We start from the raw sequence: 21,311 nt of genomic DNA, 5'->3' as shown, positions 1-21,311 counted from the left end.
CATTTGTCCAAGTGTGATTAGACACAAGGAATTTAGTCGTGAATATTATTTAAAATCACTTTAAGTTTCCTTAAGCACTCTAACCTTTCTTCACAAGCCAGGTAATATCTGTTTCATGTAACTGTCTTGGGGATTAACAAGAGTTTGGTGTTTGGAATGAACAAATAGATTCATTTCCAATCTGTATTATTGCATATTCACTTGTAAATCAACAGTATTCTGTTTCTGCTGGAATCTGTGGGTGGATTGATGATTGTAATATCTATAAACAGACACCCCCATACACATATTCATATTTTCCTTCTCTCTCTCTCTCTCTCTCTCACACACACAACCACACACACACACACACAGAGAGAGAGAGAGAGAGAGAGAGAGAGAGAGAGAGAAAGAGAGAGAGAGCAATAGTACGTTTGAATGACTTTGGAAGACATTTCCTGACCCATATTTCTGTATGGGGTGTGAGATTTTGATGTCCTTGCATAAGATAAGAACACCGAAATTTCATCAGATTTGTAGATTGTATTTGTGTGAATATCAGTTTTTTTAAGTAGAGCAAGCCTGACACTCATACACAAACCTCACAATCTTGTGAAGGGTTGTAGGATAGCAGGAAACCTTGTGAGTACCCTGGATTCTTCTCAGGAAATCACCACCCATTTTATTGTACTACTACTATTCCTAGTAGTAATACTACTAGTAGTACGAGTGTCAGTCTTCCATAGTAAATCAGGCTCTGTCTGATCTACTTGAAAAAGCTGACACTCACTATTCTAGTAGTAGTAATACTACTACTACTAGTAGTACAGTAGTAATAGTAGTATGGAAGTAGTTATAATTTGTTTATGCACATCTTCATGGAAAATTGCAGGATGGGGGTTGGTGCCACAAAGCATGGTTGACCTTGAATTATTTGAGATTTGTTGATTTATGCCTTGTGATGTTCTGTGAACAGCCCAAAGATCTTGATTGAATTAACTATAGACTTAATACCATGTAAGAAGCTATCTCAGAATGCTATCCTTCACAATATTTCAAGAAATGCTAGGATGCAAATCTTTGAATTGCCACCACATAACTGGGGTCATCACAACACATCCACAACATATTGGCCTTGTTAGAAGAAGTAAGAGAATGTACCTGGTATAAATAAGTTTAATTCATTCATCATTTATATTTCTTAGAAGACAATTTTGACCCAGGAAGCTATCTATGCCCATTTGTAGTGGAACTAGATCTGGAAGCTAGACAAGGAAAAAAGAACAACTTAAGTAACGCTTATCTTTTTTTCCCCTTTTTTAAAAAGACAGCTTGTGTTATGAGGGTTACAACTATCCATGTTGCATTGATTGGCATTGGGAAAAAGGAGCATGAAATATATTCAGCCGAGTCAATTTGCAATAAAATTATTAGAGTGGAATGGGCGGAGTTAACCACCAGCTTTTTTTTTTTTAAGTGTCAAATTAAAATCACAGCAGCTAACAAGCATCCTGCCCATCACAGGTCTGAATAATCGTCCTTTTTGGCTTCTGAATCTTGCAAAATTATTTTGCAAGTAATAAAAACATATGTGTGAACTGACACATGAGTCAGCAGCATGACTCTGCTTTTTGGTCAAAGGATAACTGAGAAACTCGATCCAATCAGGCTTCCCCGGTGTAGACTCTTGTGATGAGAACAAAGCTATGCGTCGTTTGCACTTCATTCGCACCAAAAAAATAATAATCCCTGGAGCTGAGGATGGATGGGAAAGCAAATTAGAGTAATCAGAAGGGAGGGGACAACCCAGAATTTTGATTGGTGGAGATGACAACGAGAGAAAGCAATGAGGTTGATGCAAGGGATTGTCGCAGCTCATTTCCACCCTTCTTGGTTTTTTTCTTCTTCTTCTTCCCACAAGGTTCCTAATAGGTTCCTGTTCTTGTGATTCTCACTCTGACACCCAAATTAGATGAGAAAGGGAAAGTCACAAATCACTCTTTGGTGTGCTGTTCACATGAAATGGGGGGTGAGGAGTGAGGAAAGCCCTTGGCTGCTTGCCTTTGGTTTGCAGAACATCAGAATTCCGCTTGCAAAACTCACTGTGGAAATAGAGCCAGTTTGGTCTAGCAGTTAATTTATCAGGATAGAAACCAGGAGACAGGGAGTTCTAGTCCTGTCTTAAGCAGGAAAGCTGGCTGGATGACTTTGGGCCAATCACCAGGTACTTTGAGTTCTATTCCTGCCTGAGGCATGAAAGCTGGTGTGACTTTGGGCCAATCACCAGGAGACAGGGAGTTCTAGTCCCACCTTAGACATGAAAGCCAACTGGATGACTTTGGTTCAATCACCAGGAGACAGGGAGCTCTAGTCCTGCCTTGGGCATGAGAGCCAACTGGTTGACTTTGGGCCAATCACCAGGAGACAGGGAGTTCTAGTCCCACCTTAGGCATGAAAGCTGACTGGGTGACTTTGGGCCAATCACCAGGTGACAGGGAGTTCTAGTCCCACCTTAGGCATGAAAGCTGACTGGGTGACTTTGGGCCAATCACCAGGCGACAGGAGTTCTAGTCCCACCTTAGGCATGACTGGGTGACAGGGAGTTCTAGTCCCACCTTAGGCATGAAAGCTGACTGGGTGACTTTGGGCCAATCACCAGGTGACAGGGAGTTCTAGTCCCACCTTAGGCATGAAAGCTGACTGGGTGACTTTGGGTCAATCACCATGTATTTTGAGTTCTAGTCCTGCCTTGGGCATGAAAGCCGACTGGGTGACTTTGGGCCAATCACCAGGAGACAGGGAGTTCTAGTCCCACCTTAGGCATGAAAGCTGACTGGGTGACTTTGGGCCAATCACCAGGTGACAGGGAGTTCTAGTCCCACCTTAGGCATGAAAGCTGACTGGGTGACTTTGGGCCAATCACCAGGCGACAGGGAGTTCTAGTCCCACCTTAGGCATGAAAGCTGACTGGGTGACTTTGGGCCAATCACCAGGTGACAGGGAGTTCTAGTCCCACCTTAGGCATGAAAGCTGACTGGGTGACTTTGGGTCAATCACCATGTATTTTGAGTTCTAGTCCTGCCTTGGGCATGAAAGCCGACTGGGTGACTTTGGGCCAATCACCAGGCGACAGGGAGTTCTAGTCCCACCTTAGGCATGAAAGCTGACTGGGTGACTTTGGGCCAATCATCAGGTATTTTGAGTTCTAGTCCCACCTTGGGCATGAAAGCCGACTGGATGACTTTGGTTCAATCACCAGGAGACAGGGAGTTTTAGTTCTGCCTGAGCCATGAAAGCTGGCTGGGAGACTTTGGACCAGTCACTTTCTCTCAGCCCAAACTATTGTGCATGGTACAGTATGTTCACTGCTTTGAGTTATTTATGAAAATAATAAAGCAGAATATAAATAAAGTAAAGTTAAAAAAAAAAAGATCAGCAGAGATTTTCCAAACTATAGACTGGAGAAAACAAGCAAGAGTGCCACAGTCGATAGAAGAAAAGATGGACCCAAATGAAGGTATATATCAGGTGGAGATTTACCTGGCAGATGACTTTCACATTCAGGGAGAAAAAAAAAATGCTTTCCAGATGCAGTGACACATGACGCTTAGAGGTTGGCATGCTTGAATGCTTCCTATATATTAAAAAGAAAACAACGGAATCTGCTGGATAGGAAGACGCGAGGGAAGCGGTTAACCTTAACCTCTTAAAAGGAAGCCTAGATATATATAAAAAATTAAGAACAGAAAAACATCCTCAGTAAATCCTGTTTCTCCCCTTCCCAATCTAGGATGGCTAACTGAGCTGAAGCCAACGCTGAGCATTCCTCTCACCCCTCCAATAAAAGTGTGCAGATGACACTTAGATATATATGAGTATGCAGATTATACAGTACGTATATACAAGAGGACGTATTTCAAGAGGGGGAAGAAAGAGGATAGAAGTGCCAGGATAGAAGTGGAAAAAAAGGGAAATCAAGAAAGAAGAACTTATATTTATTGAATGAATAACTACTAATTAAAATTAATTGCCTGTAAAATAAGTACCCCATTTATAACATTAATTGATCCCTCATTTACATATTCCAACCATTCTGTCTTGCTCAGAAACCACTTTTTTGAATTACTTCCTCTCTCTCTCTCTCTTTCTCTCCTGCTCTCTCTCTCTCCCCCACTCTCTCTCCATCCTTTCCCCCCCACTCTTTCTCTCTCACACACATTGAGAAGCAAAGGAAGGAGAAATAGAGGAGAGCTATTCAATAGCTGATTTGTACTTCTCAACAAAAGGGAATAGATGTGTCCCAGGATAATGTTGCAGGATCCAATCTGGGTTAGTCACCGGGACCAAATCGTCTGAGTTTTTGGACTCATGATGGAACTGGACCTGAGCTCATTGGTAGTCTCACACTGCAACGAACAAGGACAAACATTCAATTTCGCAGCTACTAAGATTGTTGGATGAGCAGGCACAAAAACAGCCGGGGAAGCCTGGGAAACAGGCCCCTCGTCAATCAATAGGAGGACCTATCAAGTACTTAGAAGCAGGGGTGGGCTTCAAAAATTTTAGCAAAGGGTTCTCTGCTTGGTTGCTAGGTGGGTGTGGCCATGGGGGGGGCATGGCCTAGTCAGCCTCCTGCACCACAGAGGAGGGGGGGGAAGGGGGCGTTTTTGCCCTCCCCAGGCTCCGGAGGTGCCCATTTCTGGCCTTCCCATTTTTCACCCTCCCCGAGCCTCCACATGCGCCCTGCACTTATCTGCATCCAAAATGAGCCACGTGGGGACACCTGAGAGGGGTGAGACAGAGTGGGCAAGGCCAGCCAGGAGTGGGATTTAAGGGTTCTCCAAATTGCGCAGAATCTTAGCTAGGGGCTCTCCTGAACCCCTGTGAACCCCCAGCCCTGCTTAGATGGGTCGCGCAAGAAAACGATGGCTAGTGAACTTAAAAGCCATCAACACACCCCAGTCAATATCTACAAAGCCACATACAACAGGCACAATAAATACCACAGAGAACAGTACACACTCTGCTAGAGAGAAGTTCCCTGAAGAGGCCAAAAGCACGAGGCCAAAAGTTCAGTAAGACAAAACCTCTGGTCCCAGTGATCAACCCAGATTGGATCCTGTACTGGGGTGGGATTCTACCAGTTTGCACCTGTTCGCTAGAACCGGTTGTTAACATTCTAAGCAGTTTGCAGAACTGGTTGTTAGAAGAAATTACTGAACTAATCCTGTAAGGAAGGCAGGAAGGAAACATTCTGGTGTTGCTTACAGAAACTGCCTCTCCGTTAACCCTTATTACATTCTTGGCAGGACTAGACTTCCTGTCTCAGGAACTTCTCTGGAGGTTTTTTCCCCCTCCTTTTCTGGTACTTTGCTTGTGTGGAGTGACCATTCAAAGTTACAATGGCACTGAAAAAAGTGACTTATAATCAACGACTATTGCAGCATCCCCACAGTCACGAGAGGCCAGGCGAAGAGATGCGTGCCTCGATGTGAGTAATGTTGACTTGGCCACATCCAGCCAGTCACATGACCACCAAGCCACGCCCATCAACTAAGCCACGCCCACAGAACCGGTTGTTAAAAAAAATTGAATCCCACCCTTGTCCTGTACTTCTTATCTTATACTTTACAGTATAAGTTAACTGATCCCAATTGATCAAAATACAGTATTTTGATCGTGTGAGCATAGTAATGCTTTGACAGTTGCAAGTTGTGAAAACTGTTCATCACTCACTATTTTCAGTGCTGTTGTAACTTGGAATGGTTGTTAAATGTTAAATGACATTATAGCAGTGTTCCAATATCTCAGGGGCTGCCCCAAAGAAGAGGGAATCAAGCTATTCTCCAAAGCACCTGAAGGCAGGACAAGAAGCAACAGATGGAAACTAATCAAGGAGAGAAGCAACTTAGAACTAAGGAGGAATTTACTGACAGTGAGAACAATTAACCTGTGGAACTCCTTGCTTCCAGAAGTTGTGAACACTCCAACACTGGAAGTTTTTAAAAAGATGTTGGACAACCATTTGTCTGAAGTGGTGTAGGGTTTCCTGCCTAAGGAGGGGATGGATTAGAAGACCTCCAAGTTCCCTTCCAAGTTCCCTTCCATTCTATTCTATTCTATTCTATTCTATTCTATTCTATTCTATTCTATTCTATTCTATTCTATTCTATTCTAAACGAATGTCTGTAAATTGAAGACTATCTGTATAGCAATTTTATCTCTCAAGTGCAGATCAGCTACAGAAGGGGTATCAAACTCAAGGTCTTGGGTTCTTAGATCTGGCCCGCAGGGCTGCCTTGGAAACAGCTAATGACCGGCCCACGGTGCCTCTGCCAGTGAAAATGGAGATTGGGAGGACCATGTGTGGCCCTCCTGAGCTCCATTTTCATTGGTAGAGGATTGCAGGAGGCTGTTGCATTTGAAAACGGAGCTCGGGAGCCCAATTTCTCTGGCAGAGTACTTGGGCAGACACAGGCACCCCTGACCCAAGTGACGAGCTGGCCATGCCCATCCCAGCCCCCCAAGATCAAACACAACCCTAATGCGGCCCTCCATGAAATCGAGTTTGACACCCCGCCCACCCCAAGATACAGGATCGGTGTTGAACCTAAATCCAACCCAAACCAGGGAAAGTAGGTAAGTGAGATAAGATTCCCATTTGAATCCCTCACTTTTATTTTCATTGAGAGTTACTAACTGGTTTGAATTGCAGCCTTTGTCTTGTACCCTACAGCTCATGGCTGGTGAAAGAGACATGATATGTAACAGAGCAGCAGGGATGCTTAAGGAGCTAAATTTATTTCATTTTTCAAGCTGCAGCTGCATGAGGAAAGAAAAAATAAAGCACCATTAGGCTGTCAGTCACCAGAGATCTTTATAGGAACATCAGCAGCTCATGTTTTTAAGAGGGAAAAAAAAGACATTAAGCATGTCCGGTACAGTGTTGAATGTGTAGATCAGATAGGGGGGCTTGGAATAAGGAGGAAAATGAAAAGAAAAACATTTCAGGGTTTCGTGTAAAAATGCATGGTGCTTCACTCCCCCGTTGCCACTATCTCCTTGACTTTTTTGACCTTTTTTGAGGATATTTTTGGAGTGGATTGTACCTTATTAGCCTATAAAATGTGGGATGCAGGCTTGCAAATTATTCTCTTCATTTTTTTTAAAGCTCTCTGCCGGTCTCTTTGGAAGACTCACAATTGAAACACAAAGCTATACAGCCTGTTTTGCAATCTCAGGCCATAATCACTTGTTTATTGTGTAAAAGCACACACACACACCATACACAGGCTGTATTCACATCACCCAATTAATTCAGCCACTGATTGTTCTTTTTTATGAATTAGCACAATAAAAATCACCTCTATGCTACACCCAGACATGAATATACAAAAAAAATCTAAGCAAGATTAAATTGGCACCAATGTAGCTGTTCTCTGAGCTTGGTTGTTTGCTTGCGGACATTTCATTACTCAACTAGGTAACATGATCAGTGTGAGGGAAGGTGGGGTTTGTTCCTTGTTTTAAAACAGTAGTTGGTCCTGCTTGTTTTGGGGAAGGGTGCTTCCCCCCCCGTGGTAGTTCCTCAGTTAGGATTCTGTTTTCTGCTTGATTGTTTGTCTGGTGTTAATTCCTGCTTATCTCAGTCTTGGGTGCTGCTCCCAACTGAAATAAAATCCAAAGCTTATTTCCAGGCAGAACTTTTGAGAAGTTTCTGAAGGCAAGTGAAAAAAAAAAATCCATTGAGCCAGCAATATGCTCAAGGGTTTTCATAAATCTCTAAGAAGGAGAAGAGAAGGTTGGACGGAAATGGATTTTTGATCTCCCTTCAAGAAACATGACCTACAAGATTGCTTTTTGATGTAGAAGTCAAGGGGTGAAGCAGAGGTGGGATTCTAGAGGTTCACACCTATTCGCTAGTACTGGTTGTTAACAATCTAAACAGTTTGGAGAACCGGTTGTTAGAAGAAATTACTGGACTAATCCTGTAAGGAAGGCAGGAAGGAAACATTCTGGTGTTGCTTACAGAAACTGCCTCTCCGTTAACCCTTATTACATTCTTGGCAAGACGAGACTTCCTGTCTCAGGAACTTCTCTGGAGTTTATTTTCCTCCTTTGCTGGTACTTTGCTTGTGTGGAGTGACCATTCAAAGTTACAATGGCACTGAAAAAAGTGAGTTATGACCATTTTTCACACTTATGACTATTGCAGCATCCCCACAGTCACAAGAGGCCAGGCAAGGAGATGCGTGCCTCGATGTGAGCGATGTTGACTTGGCCACACCCAGCCAGTCACATGACCACCAAGCCATGCCCACCAACTAAGCCATGCCCACAGAGCTGGTTGTTAAAAAAAATTGAATTCCACCCCTGGGGTGAAGGCAGGAAAGTTAGAAAGAAGGGAGGGAAAAGAACAGAAAAAAACTAATTGAGGAAGATTATCATTTCACAGTCAGATTGGGACTCCATTTTATATTAGAGTCTGCATGAGGAATCATTCTTCAAAAGCCACTGTTCAAGAGCATTTTGACAAGATCTGAGTGAGTCTCACAAGTGATAATTACACATTCTATTTCAAGACTTAGCTTCCCCTGAGTTCCAGTGCTCTTAGGAAATTCCTTTTTCTGGAACCAGAACTCCAAGGAGTCTCTTTCTAAAACAGAACATGAGACTTCTGTCTCTGAAGCAAACGTATGACAGGCATGACCTATGGCATTCCCCAGGGACTGGACTGGTGGCTCTGTAACTTCATGCTTTGCCATTCAATTCAAGGACTTCTTGGAAGGAAGCCTCTGTGAACCCGTGTGTAATAAGAAGTCATACTTCAAGGAGCAAGCTTGGTTCAAAACCCGGTGTCAGCATTCCAAGTAATGCACACATAGAAGGCAAAACTCTGAGACAGGCAAGTTCCTCAAAGAGTGGTTTATTGGATACATCATATTGGCACAATTGGTGAAAGCCAGCTCTGAAATTTCCCGTGGCTTTTACCTAATTAAAAGTAAAAGTTTCCCCTTTTCTCCCAAGTCACTGGTCACATTGTCCACTCCAAGTGCTGGCTGGTTGCTTGGTTGCTTGGATCCACTTCTGGCCACCGACCAGTGCAAATGTCCTTGGTTTCCACAGAAAATCTTTATTGTTTTGGCTACAAAACCCCATCTAATTATTTCCCCCCTCCCTGGACAACCCTTGACCCTTCAAGATGGCTTCATCCAGGCTCACTTCAGGGTTGACACCTGGATGAAAGCATACTTATGGCACAGAAAACATAACACAGAAAACTTAACATTCACTTTTTCCAGTTTCCATGATCATCTGATTCTCATAAATGTCATAAAACATTGTGGTCCACAATGTTTGGAGATTTTAAAGAAGAGATTGACAACCATTTGTCTGAAATGGCATAGAGTCTCCTGCTTGAGCAGAAGGTTGGACTAGGAGACCTCCAAGGCCCCTTCCAACTCTGTGATTCTGTTATTCTTTCTGTGGTCAACTAAATGTTGGTTGGAGCTGTGAAAGTCTTGCTTGTTGGCATCAACCCTTTAACTTTTAGGATGCCCTCTTGGATGGTCTTGGTAAAAAGCTACAGGAAAGGAGATTAGCTCCAAAGAATTCAAAAGAGGAAGGGGTTGCATCAGTCAATTAGCTTCTCTTCTTCTCTCCTTCCCCTTATCACAATGTAAACCCTGCTTTGGCCCATAACACTTCTGACGGCTGGCCATTGCTACTTTGCTTTGGATCTTCTTAAAAGTAATTTAAAAAGTTAACAAACATTATTTTCCGTGGCTGCTGCAGACTTTTATTTTTCTCTCTCTCTCTCTCTGCAGCTTCTCTCCATCCCTCCATCCTCAAAATGTCTTGTGCCCCAGGAGTCCCCGCGCTCATTTCAAGGATGTACATAAAAGTGTCTTATTACATATTCTCCTTGGCTGCCCTGTTTATTAAGGGAGCTAATTCCCTCACCTTGTCGGAAGAAAATATCTTTCTTTTCTGTCATACTTCACTCAATCTTTGTCCTTTTTGTTTAGGATGAAGAGGCACCACAGGCTTAGCGCCGCTTTTGATATTCTCAAAGTCAATGTCCCATACCAGTAAGAACAAGATCTAATCTTGGTGTATGCAGAGGAGGCATTAAGTTACCTGAATATAAAAGAGACTTACATCTCTCGTAGGGGACGAGAGAAAGATTGGGTAAGCCAAATTTCCCCCTTATCGCTCACATGCAAAATGTTTGTCCTAACTTCCCAATGCAGAAATAACACAAGGGCTGGTCTCTGGCACATTTCCATGCCCTGTTGAGATCCGCCATGTATCCATCATGCCACAATCACATAGTGGCCCCAGGAAGAAAAGAATTCTTAAGGGTTAGGGTTCTTAAATTCTTAAGAATTTAAAAGAAAAGAAAAGGCTTGAAATTTTGGACCTAAACAACTTAGAACTACGCTGCCTATGGTCTGACCTAAGCTTAGTACACAAAATTGTCTGCTACAGCGTCCTACCTGTCAATGACTACTTCAGCTTCAACCATAATAACACATGGGCAAACAATAGATACAAACTCAAAGTAAACCACTCCAAACTCGATTGAAGAAAATACGATTTCAGCAACAGAGTGGTCAACAACTGGAACTCACTACCTGACTCTGTTGTTATATCCTCAAACCCTCAAACACTTTAACCTTAAACTGTCTACCGCAGACCTCACTTCATTCCTAAGAGGTATGTAAGGGGGCATGCATAAGTGCATCAGCGTGCCTACTGTCCCTGTCCTACTGTCCCCATTTATTTGAACTCATTTATTATGTATATACTTATACCTGTTTATACTTATATATTTATATGTTATGTTCATACTGTTACTTGCTTTTCTCATACATGCTTGACAAACTGAACTAAATAAAATAAAATAAATTGCCACTTCTTGAGAATAGGAGTAGTGGAATTACGATTCAAAGTGCTGTTTATCACCTTGAAAGTCCTACGTGGCCTAAGGCCAGGTTGCTTGAAGGACCACCTCTCCTCCATTATATCCACCTGGCCTATCAGGATGGGAAGGTATGACTCCATCAACTAGGGTGATATATCTGGTGGAAGCATGAAACAGGACCTTCTTGGTGGTGGCTCCTTCTTTATGGAGTATCACCCCCTCAAAGTACGGTTGGCCCCCACCACTTCTGAAAGCTGGGTGTCAGCTTTGGCAGCCATATTAGCACTAGATGCTTCCACGCTGCCACATTCTTGAGCCTGGGGAAATGGGAGGGGAGGACTTTCTTGGAGCGTATGTGGTTAGACATAATATCATTTTTCTTTTAAGTCAAGGTCATGTTATTTCTGCACCTGGCTAAGGAGTGGTTGAGGGGACATCTCAACTTGGGACGGATGGTGATAGAGGCATGTGATGCAATGAAGGGTGCAGGGGGTGGATTTGTAATATTTTACTTATTGAAGGGAAACCCGAAACTTTCAGATTCAGGATTTCCCAGATGTCCCAGTTTAGTACTCTAATGAAAAGAATCTTTGAGAATATGTCTGGTTTGGAATTATTGGTTGGAGTTGAGTTCTGGAACCCTGACCCTGTTTTTGTCAGTGAGTCTGGGGACCATGAATGGAGATGGAAAGGATCAAAGTGGCTGGTTTCATTGTGTGGTTGCTACCATGGAGGATGGAGTGGATTTTGACATGGGTTTTTACCGTGTGGTAGATTTTTAAAACATTGTAAGCCTCCCGGATTCTCCTACGTGTGAGGTGGATTGCTAAATGATCATTTATCATCATCATAAATGATTTGAGGTTGGCCTCTATTACAAAATGTTTTACGGCAGTCTGCATTGGATGGCGAAATCCCCAAGGACCTGAGCATTGAAGGTGGCCAGTAAGCCACTGAGAAAGTCTGTAGGATGGTCAAATCCTTCACATAACATAATCAGGAGACATTTTAGCATGGGCTAACCTAAGGGTAGTACAACCACTGGCCTTCCAGCCCTTAAGAGCTGGATGATAAGCTTCTAAAAATGACGATTTCAGGTTGAGTTTGGCTTATTCGTGTCAATTATTTTGCGGAGGGATGCTACTGTAACAACCTGACTGTTCCCAGTTAGTTAAATTTATCTGCTGGTTTCCTGTCATCTAAGAGTCTATAGATGTCAGCAGGCCTAGTATAGTATTTCTATACTGTCATCGAATCTTGCAGCCTAGGAAATTGCAGAGTAAACCCAGAGGAAGTGATTTCCAAGATGGCAAAACATTTTGATTTTTTTTTTAAAAAAAAATCAGCCCCATTTCTCAGGGGGGTTTCACAGATGCCTATCACACACTACAGAAATGAAAAGGAGCTAAGTAGCAAAACCCATGTAGAAATAACTAGAGACAGAGAGAAATTCAGCTTCCTGATGAGTAGAAATCTGGAATCTCTAGAGGTTGGGTTTTTTTTCTTTTCTTTCTGTTTTTTTCTTTTTCTCTTCTGACTTGGAAAATTCCACATCACAGCACAAGCAAATGTGTTCACGAGTTACAGACATCTGAAGTCAGACATTGCAGGTGTGCGGGGGGAGATCTCATTTAGAAGAAATGATGTTCTGAACACCGGGGTGGGCAGGTGGGAAATAAAGCTTACCATTTGAATTTTATTATCCAAACAAGCTGCCAGTTTTACACGGACAATCCCGTTCAAAGGACCCTCTCACCCGTATTTTTTCATTTAGCTAAGCAGGTTTATTAACCCAAATATCAGCAGCAGAAATATTACCTTGCCTGCTAATGATTCAATAATGGGTTGCAACGGGATAATATAACAGTAGAAAAGTCCATAACTTACTATTGCCTTCTTTTCTATCCCTGAAGGATTATGATTTTGCTTCCTCATTAGTGTGGAATAATACATTAGCTTTCTGCTGTTACATCACTTATCCAATCCACTTTTTTAAAAAAAAAAAAAATTAAGAAATATTTTAGAGGGACACGGTGGCTCAGTGGCTAAGACACTGAGCTTGTCGATGAGAAGGGTCGGCAGTTCAGCGGTTCGAATCATAGCGCCCTGTAACGGAGTGAGCTCCCATAACTTGTCCCAACTTCTGCCAACCTAGCTGTTCGAAAGCATGTAAAAATGCAAGTAGAAAAACAGGGACCACTTTGGTGGGAAGGTAACAACGTTCCATGCCCCTTCGAAGGTGTTTAGTTAGGGCTTGGCCTCTCATGACTGTGGGGATGCTGCAACAGTCGTAAGTGTGAAAAATGGTCATAAGTCACTTTTTTCAGTGCCATTGTAACTTTGAATGGTCCCTCCACACAAGCAAAGTACCAGCAAAGGAGTGGAAAAAAACTCCAGAGAAGTTCCTGAGACAGGAAGTCTAGTCCTGCCAAGAATGTAATAAGGATTAATGGAGAGGCAGTTTCTGTAAGCAAGACCAGAATGTTTCCTTCCTGTCTTCTTTACAGGATTAGCCCAGTAATTTCTTCTAACAACCAGTTCTCCAAACTGCTTAGAATGTTAACAATCGGTTCTAGCGAATAGGTGCGAACTGGTAGAATCCCACCCCTGCCTCTGTCTCTATCTCTCTCTGCCAGCTCCATTCCCTCTTTCCCCTCGGACCTCTCAGGCTGCCTTGATGTGACTTCCACACCACTTCCTCATCTGATTTAGTTGCTGGAAGGGCTGGCGGCCGACAGGCCACAGCACCAGAACAGAATTAAATTGAAGTGAATCGAATATTTCAATGGAAGAGAGTACCATTGCTAATATCAGCCTGCACTGAAGCTATTTCCCTGGTCCTTGGGAAGCAGGATGGAGAGGCACCAAAGATAAAAGAGAATATTATTGGATTGAACTGTTGGAACCTTGATGCCAGCCATCAACAGGAACATTGAGATCAGCTGCAGCTTTTCTCCCTGGTCACGTGATTTACCTTCGGCTGCTTGACAACTGACTCACAGTTATGATGGTTGCTATGTCCCTGCAATCATGTGATTTCCCCCCTTTTGTGACCTTTTGACAAGCACCATCAATGGGGAAGCCAGATTCACTTAACAACCGACTGACTAAGTTAAAAACTGCAATGATTCACTTAACAGTGGTGGCAAGAAAGGTCGGGAAATGGGGCAAAGCTCACTTAAACGTCTCGTTCAGCAACAGCAATTTTGGGTTCAACTGTGGTCATAGGTTGAGGACTACCTGTATTCATCACCATCACCCCCTTCCCAAGAACTTCTCGGCTCCAGTTCAGTCTACCTTAAAAAGGAAACTGACTTCTGCAAGTCCTGGACTTCGAAGCAAGGCACCCTTCAACAAAGGGGAGGGAGGTCAAATTATATCTGTACTCCACCCATCCCAGTATGGCCTTTTGTTTTATAGGTAGTGTGATGACACGGAGTGTAACACAAATGTAACAAAATCCAAAACATAAATAAATGTCCTTTAATGCCTCCAACTTGGCCCCACTGTTCAATAATTCTCAGTTGGAGATAAAACTTACTCAAAAATAGTCTTCAAAAGAAAGCAATACAGTCCGAACTTAATGAGCAGATAAAGGTGATATAAAAAACCAAAACAAACTACAATGAAGGAAATTCCACAATGGACTAGGATAAGTAATTACCAACTGAAAGGAGATAACAAGGCACAGTCTGTTTGGAAGGATGCCAACCAAGATAACTTCAGCCCAAAATAAAACATACTTTGCTTCTGGCAATGCTGTGTTTTAATCTTCTCTCTTATATACTATTCTCCCCAGCTGCAACCAATGAGGGGGATCATGGCCGCTTCTTCTCTCGTAAGCCAAGTTGTTTCCTTCTCCGTTCCTCCCTGTGTGTCCTAGGATGCAGAGGGGATGGCCCTGGTTCTTCCTCTGACTGCCCAGCCGGCCTCTGCCCTTCCCCAGCCTCCTCCACAACCTCCAGAGCCACACCTCCGCTCCCTGTCAGCTGTTCCTCCTCTCCCTCAGAGTCCGACTCTACCAAGAGCATGACAGGTAGGTCCTTGACCTATGACCATCATTGACAACGATCATCATACATTGTGATGGTCGTACAGCAAGTCATCATGGGACCAACCTTATTTTACGACTTTCTTGCTGTAGTCATCAAGTGAATACATTAAGTCATTAAGCAAATGCCACAGTCATTAAACAAACCCAATGTTTACTTTGAACTGATTTTTTTTTAGAATAGAATAGAATAACAGAGTTGGAAGGGACCTTGGAGGTCTTCTAGTCCAACCCCCTGCCTAGGCAGGAAATCCTACACCACTCAGACAAATGGTTGTCCGAACTCTTTTGTCAGAAAATGGAAGCAAACATTTCCTGAAAAAGATTGTTAATCATGATCAAGTGACTGCAGGGGGACAGCATATGGTTGTAAATGCAGGCCAGTTGTTGAACGCATTCAAAACGTAGTCATGTGACCATGGGCAGGGCTGCCATTGGAACTTCGGAACCGGAAGTTCTTTTCAGGGGCAGGGTCTGTCCTAGCTTTGAATGGTTGCTAAGCGACCAGTCGAGAACTACCTGTACTTCTTATATTGCTTTTTCTCCTTTTTAGACAGAGTCTTGCATGAGTGAGTGGCCATAAAACCTGAAATTATTTATAAATAACAAAATAAATGAAGTGACCTCCTGTCTCATCTCACACATGGTATGTTTTTCTCTGCAGGTCTGAGTAGGGAACTGACTATTTTTAAGCCCAGCTCCATCCTGTTAGTTATTTAATTAATGGCTGATTCATCGCATCTCCTGGGCTCACAGCATAAGCTTATTGAATGGGACATAATAGATATTTTTGCTGAATGCCTGCATAGTCCAGTGTGTGATCTTTGTCGTTACACAGTGTCTGTCCCCAGGATAGGCGGCGTGTATTCTTTACTGTCACTAATCTACCCATTTTTACTCAGCCCCACCCTGGATGATTGTCCGATGATACAAATAGGGATTTAGATTTATATCCTGAATTGTTTATGCCTGCTGATATCACTGTGGGCTTTGTCTCCAATCCTTATTCATGGTTTGCTTTAAAGTATTTTCAGACTCTCAAGATTTCTGAGCTTTTTACTTGAATTGCATCCTTCTTCTTTCCTTTCCTTTCCTTTCAGTAATGAATATACATATGAAAACAAACATATATATATATATATATATATATATATATATATATATATATATATATATATATATATATATATGATCTTTGTATTGGTTTCTCGCATTCAAAGATTAGGCACGGGTCCTGCCATATGGTGCTGGCATGCCACTGCTTGCATGGCACTAGCCATGATGGCGAGTGGGATATATAATCTTACGAAAACCCATAACAAGATCCACATATACCGAGAACCTCAGAAAATATATATATATATATATATATATATATATATATATATATATATATATATATATATATATATGAATATATATATATATATATATATATATATATATATATATATGAAAATATATATATATATATGAAAATATATATATATATATATGAAAATATATATATATATATATGAAAATATATATATATAAGAAAACATATATATGCCGAAACGTTGCTACAACATTAAAAGCACAACTATAATGACATGGGAAAATACCCGAACAAAGCTGAATACCATACATGTAAGTACCTACAAAAACTGAAGAATATATATATATATATATATATATATATATATATATATATATATATATATATATATATATACATACTATACATATACATACACACACACACACACACACACACACACACACACACTATATATATCAATGCTGAAAGAAAATGTATAAAAAGCCATATAGAGGTAGATGACAGACAGACAGACAGACAGACAGACAGACAGACAGACAGATGGATAGGTGATAAAGAGATAAATAGATAATAGAGATAGATGATAAAGAGATAGAGATAGAGATAATGAGATAAATAGATAAAGATAGATACTGTAGATATATAGATAATAGATAATAGAGATAGAGAGATAGATATGAGAGATATGAGAGATAGATAGATATGAGAGAGAGAGAGATGATAACGAGATAGAGATAGAGATAATGAGATAATGAGATAAATAGATAAAGATAGATACTGTAGATATATAGATAATAGATGATAGAGATAGAGAGATAGATATGAGAGATATGAGAGATAGATAGATATGAGAGAGAGAGAGAGATGATAACGAGATAGATAAAATAAATACTGTAGATAGATAATAGATGATAAAAAGATAAATAGATAGAATAGATAGATAGATAGATAGATAGATAGATAGATAGATAGATAGATAGATAAATAGATAGATAGATAGATAGGATAGTTTTTTTTAAGGAAGGATACATTTGACACCAATACATTTGGGGTGAACTTGTATCTTGTTAAAATAGCTCATACTTCTACATCCTTTCAAGTGTTTGAAAAGTGGATCTTATCAGAGGTGTGATGTTGCATGAATGTGGATTAGGAAATACAGTGGGTTATTTATGCATCATTACACCATACAGTTTCTGTTTGAAGGTCAGGTTTCTGAATGGGTTTGTGTTAGCTCCTTGCATTCATTAACATTATTGTGCATATAAAAACCTTTACGAAAACAAAAGCATGCTCCTTTTCGATAAGACCCATCCTAGGTTTATTTATTCTCTATTGGTCTAAGAGATCTTGTTGCCTCATCCTGCTACACCAAGAGACTCCAGGATATTAAAGCACAAGATCATGCTTTGGTTCCTATTTTCAGAAAATTGATATGTTCTACATAAACCCAATCGGAGGTTTTGATTTTAAAAAAATACGAAGGTAGTGTACATTTTTAAAAAAGGTAGTCCATTCATGTAGAAGACTTCGAGTGTTTAACTCCTCTCCAAAACTGGAAGTGAATCCCTGCAAATCCATTCAGGCTTGTGGCACAGGTTCCTGGAAACTCGTTTTAACTTTGAGACTGAAAACACAATTGTAGAGTCTGAATGAACTCATATGTGCCCTGCGTTTAAATTATAGATGCATGCTATTTGTATCTGCCACTGTTTTGATGAATGCTTAGATTTTAATCTATATATATATATAAAAGTGAAATGCCACTCAGCATCATCACAAAATCTCCACAATCGTAAAGCCCACAAACTTGAAATTTGGTATGTATGTTCCTCTTGGCTTCTAGGTGCTCACTAAGGAAGGATTTTTTTTTGAAATGACCAGTAATGAATTAGCATTTCATATATTATTTTTAACACGCTCCAATGCTAAGGAGTTCTACTCCCCCTCCAAATGCATGTTCCAAATGCAAAACACAAGCAGAGGAGTTTCAGTTTCAATTTTAGTTTCACAGCAGCAACCAGCTTTAGTACAGTGGCTCCTTGCTGTCTCCTTCTTGCTCACACAGCAAATACTGTTTCAGTTTCCAAACAGCCCTCAACTCTCTCACTCACTGATAGGACGCTAGCCAGAGGAATACCGATGGATGCTGGTAGGCAGAGGCACATTTTTAAAAAAAATTTCCTCCCCAAAAACTAAGCCCAATCACATACTTTCATAGCGAAGCATGGGAATAGAGCTACTAAAACATACAAGTCAATCCAAAAAATCTCACATCCTTTTTACCTGTCCGTCTGTGCTCCATTCAAAATTCAAGAAAGAAATACTTAGACTCCATAGATTAGAGGAAAGAAATCTTTTACTGAAATTTGAAGTGGTAGCTACAGGTAGAATTCTGAATCTAAGAAATTAGGCACGCAGATCACATATACAAAGGGATGGAATTGTTCCCACCCCCCCAAAGTCCAAAAGATTCTTCCAATTAAAAGTTCTGGATATGGTCATGTGGGCATCTTCAGGTGGTGATGAGGCCTCTGTCCATTGACCTTGACATATTTTGATAAAGATTTGCAGTTGCGCAGAGAAAAGAAAGGCTAAGCAAGGAATAGAAACTTAAGAGCAGGAATTTATACTCCCCCCCCACTCCTCATTTATACAACACAAGAATGTAACACCTCCAGCTCTCTTCCCAGACACAACCCCTCCCCCCCTTACTTATGGCAGCCAAAAGATGCAAAGCAGTAGAAAAGATCTTGAAGGCTGACATTACCTCTGCTCTAATTCATTGGCTACATCCATACCAGAATTGTGATGCTGCTCCCAAATTCTTTAGATGCATATATTAGGCTAACTCCATCTCCGTTTGTTGAAGAAGTCTAGGTTCATATATCATCTGAAGCCGTATCCAGGCAAGTAGAAGTTATAGAATCCATGTAGCCTTGCTACTTTTTAAGAGTGAGAATACAACTCAGAGATGCCGTTTGGCCCTTGGCTGCAAAACAATGAGCGTAACCATACTTGGGGTATGGGTTTATAAATCACAATGTCAGGATTCACACAACAGTCTAGGTCAAAGCCAAATAGGGCTCAGGCTGACATGTTTGCAAAGCCAGGGAGTCTGCTGAATAGCTCAGTCAGTCTTGACAAAGTGGTTTGCATGAAACAACGATCCTTAGAAGCCTGAAACGCAATTGGTAATAATCTTAGCTTTGCTAATGATCCTGAAATTTGAAGATTATCCTCACTTCCCATGGTTTTGTGCACTTCTGTCTGTCATGGCTGTGAGGCTGTGAGGCCCCAAAGCTGCATTTGGTCATTGTCACCTATGTAGCACCACTGAGGGAGGACATGTAACTCAAAGGAAGCTATGGGTGCAGGCAACTACTGCTACCTGATATTGGTCTGGTTGAAACTGAACAGAATTAGGTGTGATACTGGAAGAAGTGGCCCTGGCCTGTATCAGTGGAGATGGGAAAATTCCCTCTTGTTATGATTGTGGTGCTGATATGCAAACTATCAAACACATAGTGCAAAATTGATCCCGATGTGACTTCTCTGGTTCCCTAGAAGATCTGCATGACATGATCACCTGGCTAGATGAGTTGGAAATCCAGTTATGAGGCCACTGCTATATCTGCGTAGAGGTTTTCCTTAGAATTATGGAAATTGTGTATATATGTTCACTTTTCTTCTATCATGTTCTGATCGTATGCTAAATAATAACAATAACTCTTTTTTAAATTTTATTTATTTTCAAAATACATGTGCATTTTACATTTTAACAGTTCTGTGTCAAGCATTACAATTGTATAAATAAAATACATTTTATTTACAATTCTATTTTGTATCAAATCTTATTCCTTTTTTCTAACCATATATATATATAACATTTCCCAAACTTCATAAAACTCCGACTCCTCTTTACCTTTTAGCTTTCTCGTAAGCCTATCCATCTCGGCACAATTAAGTATTTTATTAATTCCCATGGTTTCAGAAAATGTGTCATCTACTTTCCAGTTTTGGGCATAGGTGATTCTCGCCGCTGTTATTACATGTTGAATCATAACTTTCTCTGGTCATATCTTATTCTTGAATGCCACTATTTGCTATTCACTTAGGTCCAGATCTTCATTTTACAGAGTCAACAATATATTCTCCAGATGTGTAGATGTTCTTTTGCTGCCTGGTGACTGGAGAGGTTGAAATCCAGCATCACTGGAGGACTCTGATTGGAGAAATCCCCATTAACACATCACATGGATTGACTGCCTCTTGCAAACACTGAAACTCTATTTAAGTTCTTCACCTTGTGTATTCACAGCTAACTTCATTTGATGATTGAATGGGAAAGTAATCAAAATCATACAGCAGTGCTCCCCAAACAATTTGAATGAAGGTGTGTGACGTTCTTGGAATTACTTATCTACAGTCAATAATGCCTTCGGTTTTGAATTTCTGGTCAATTTTTTTTCCTTTCTGGTTCTTTGTCTAAAGAGCTGTAGTGCTTAAGAAAACAGGGGAAGAAGAAGTCCAGAGGACCAAAAAATTACAAATGACAGTAGAGTATAATTACATAAAGATTTTCCCCCTAATTCATATGATTGATGCATGCTTAAAGAAGAAATGACCTAAATTGTGTCAAACAATTTAGGACCTCTGACCAGGTATTTGATTTGTAGGCAACACATAGAGTCTTATTTTCCCAGTTGCAGGGTCTTGGATCTTCAAAGTGGCATTGGTAGCTCTGATTTAACACCTGCAATAGCACTTAGACTTATATACCACACCATAGCGCTTTACAGTTCTTTCTGGGGGGTTTACAGAGTCAGCATATTGCCCCCAACAATCTGGATCCTCATTTTACCAACCTTGGAAAGTTGGAAGACTGAGTCAACCTTGAACCAATCAGGATCAAACTGCTGGCAGTTAGCAGAATTAGCCTGCAATACTACATTTTAACACTGTGCCACCATGATTTGATATTCCCCATTCCAGATTTTTAATTCTTCCACATCTATTTGTTCATGCAATTC

Source organism: Notechis scutatus, chromosome 7, assembly GCF_049901735.1.
Source record: "Notechis scutatus isolate UNSWTSFEM ecotype Mainland chromosome 7, rNotScu1.2, whole genome shotgun sequence".
Taxonomy (NCBI): domain Eukaryota; kingdom Metazoa; phylum Chordata; class Lepidosauria; order Squamata; family Elapidae; genus Notechis; species Notechis scutatus.
Note: the sequence above shows the minus strand (reverse complement) of the source record.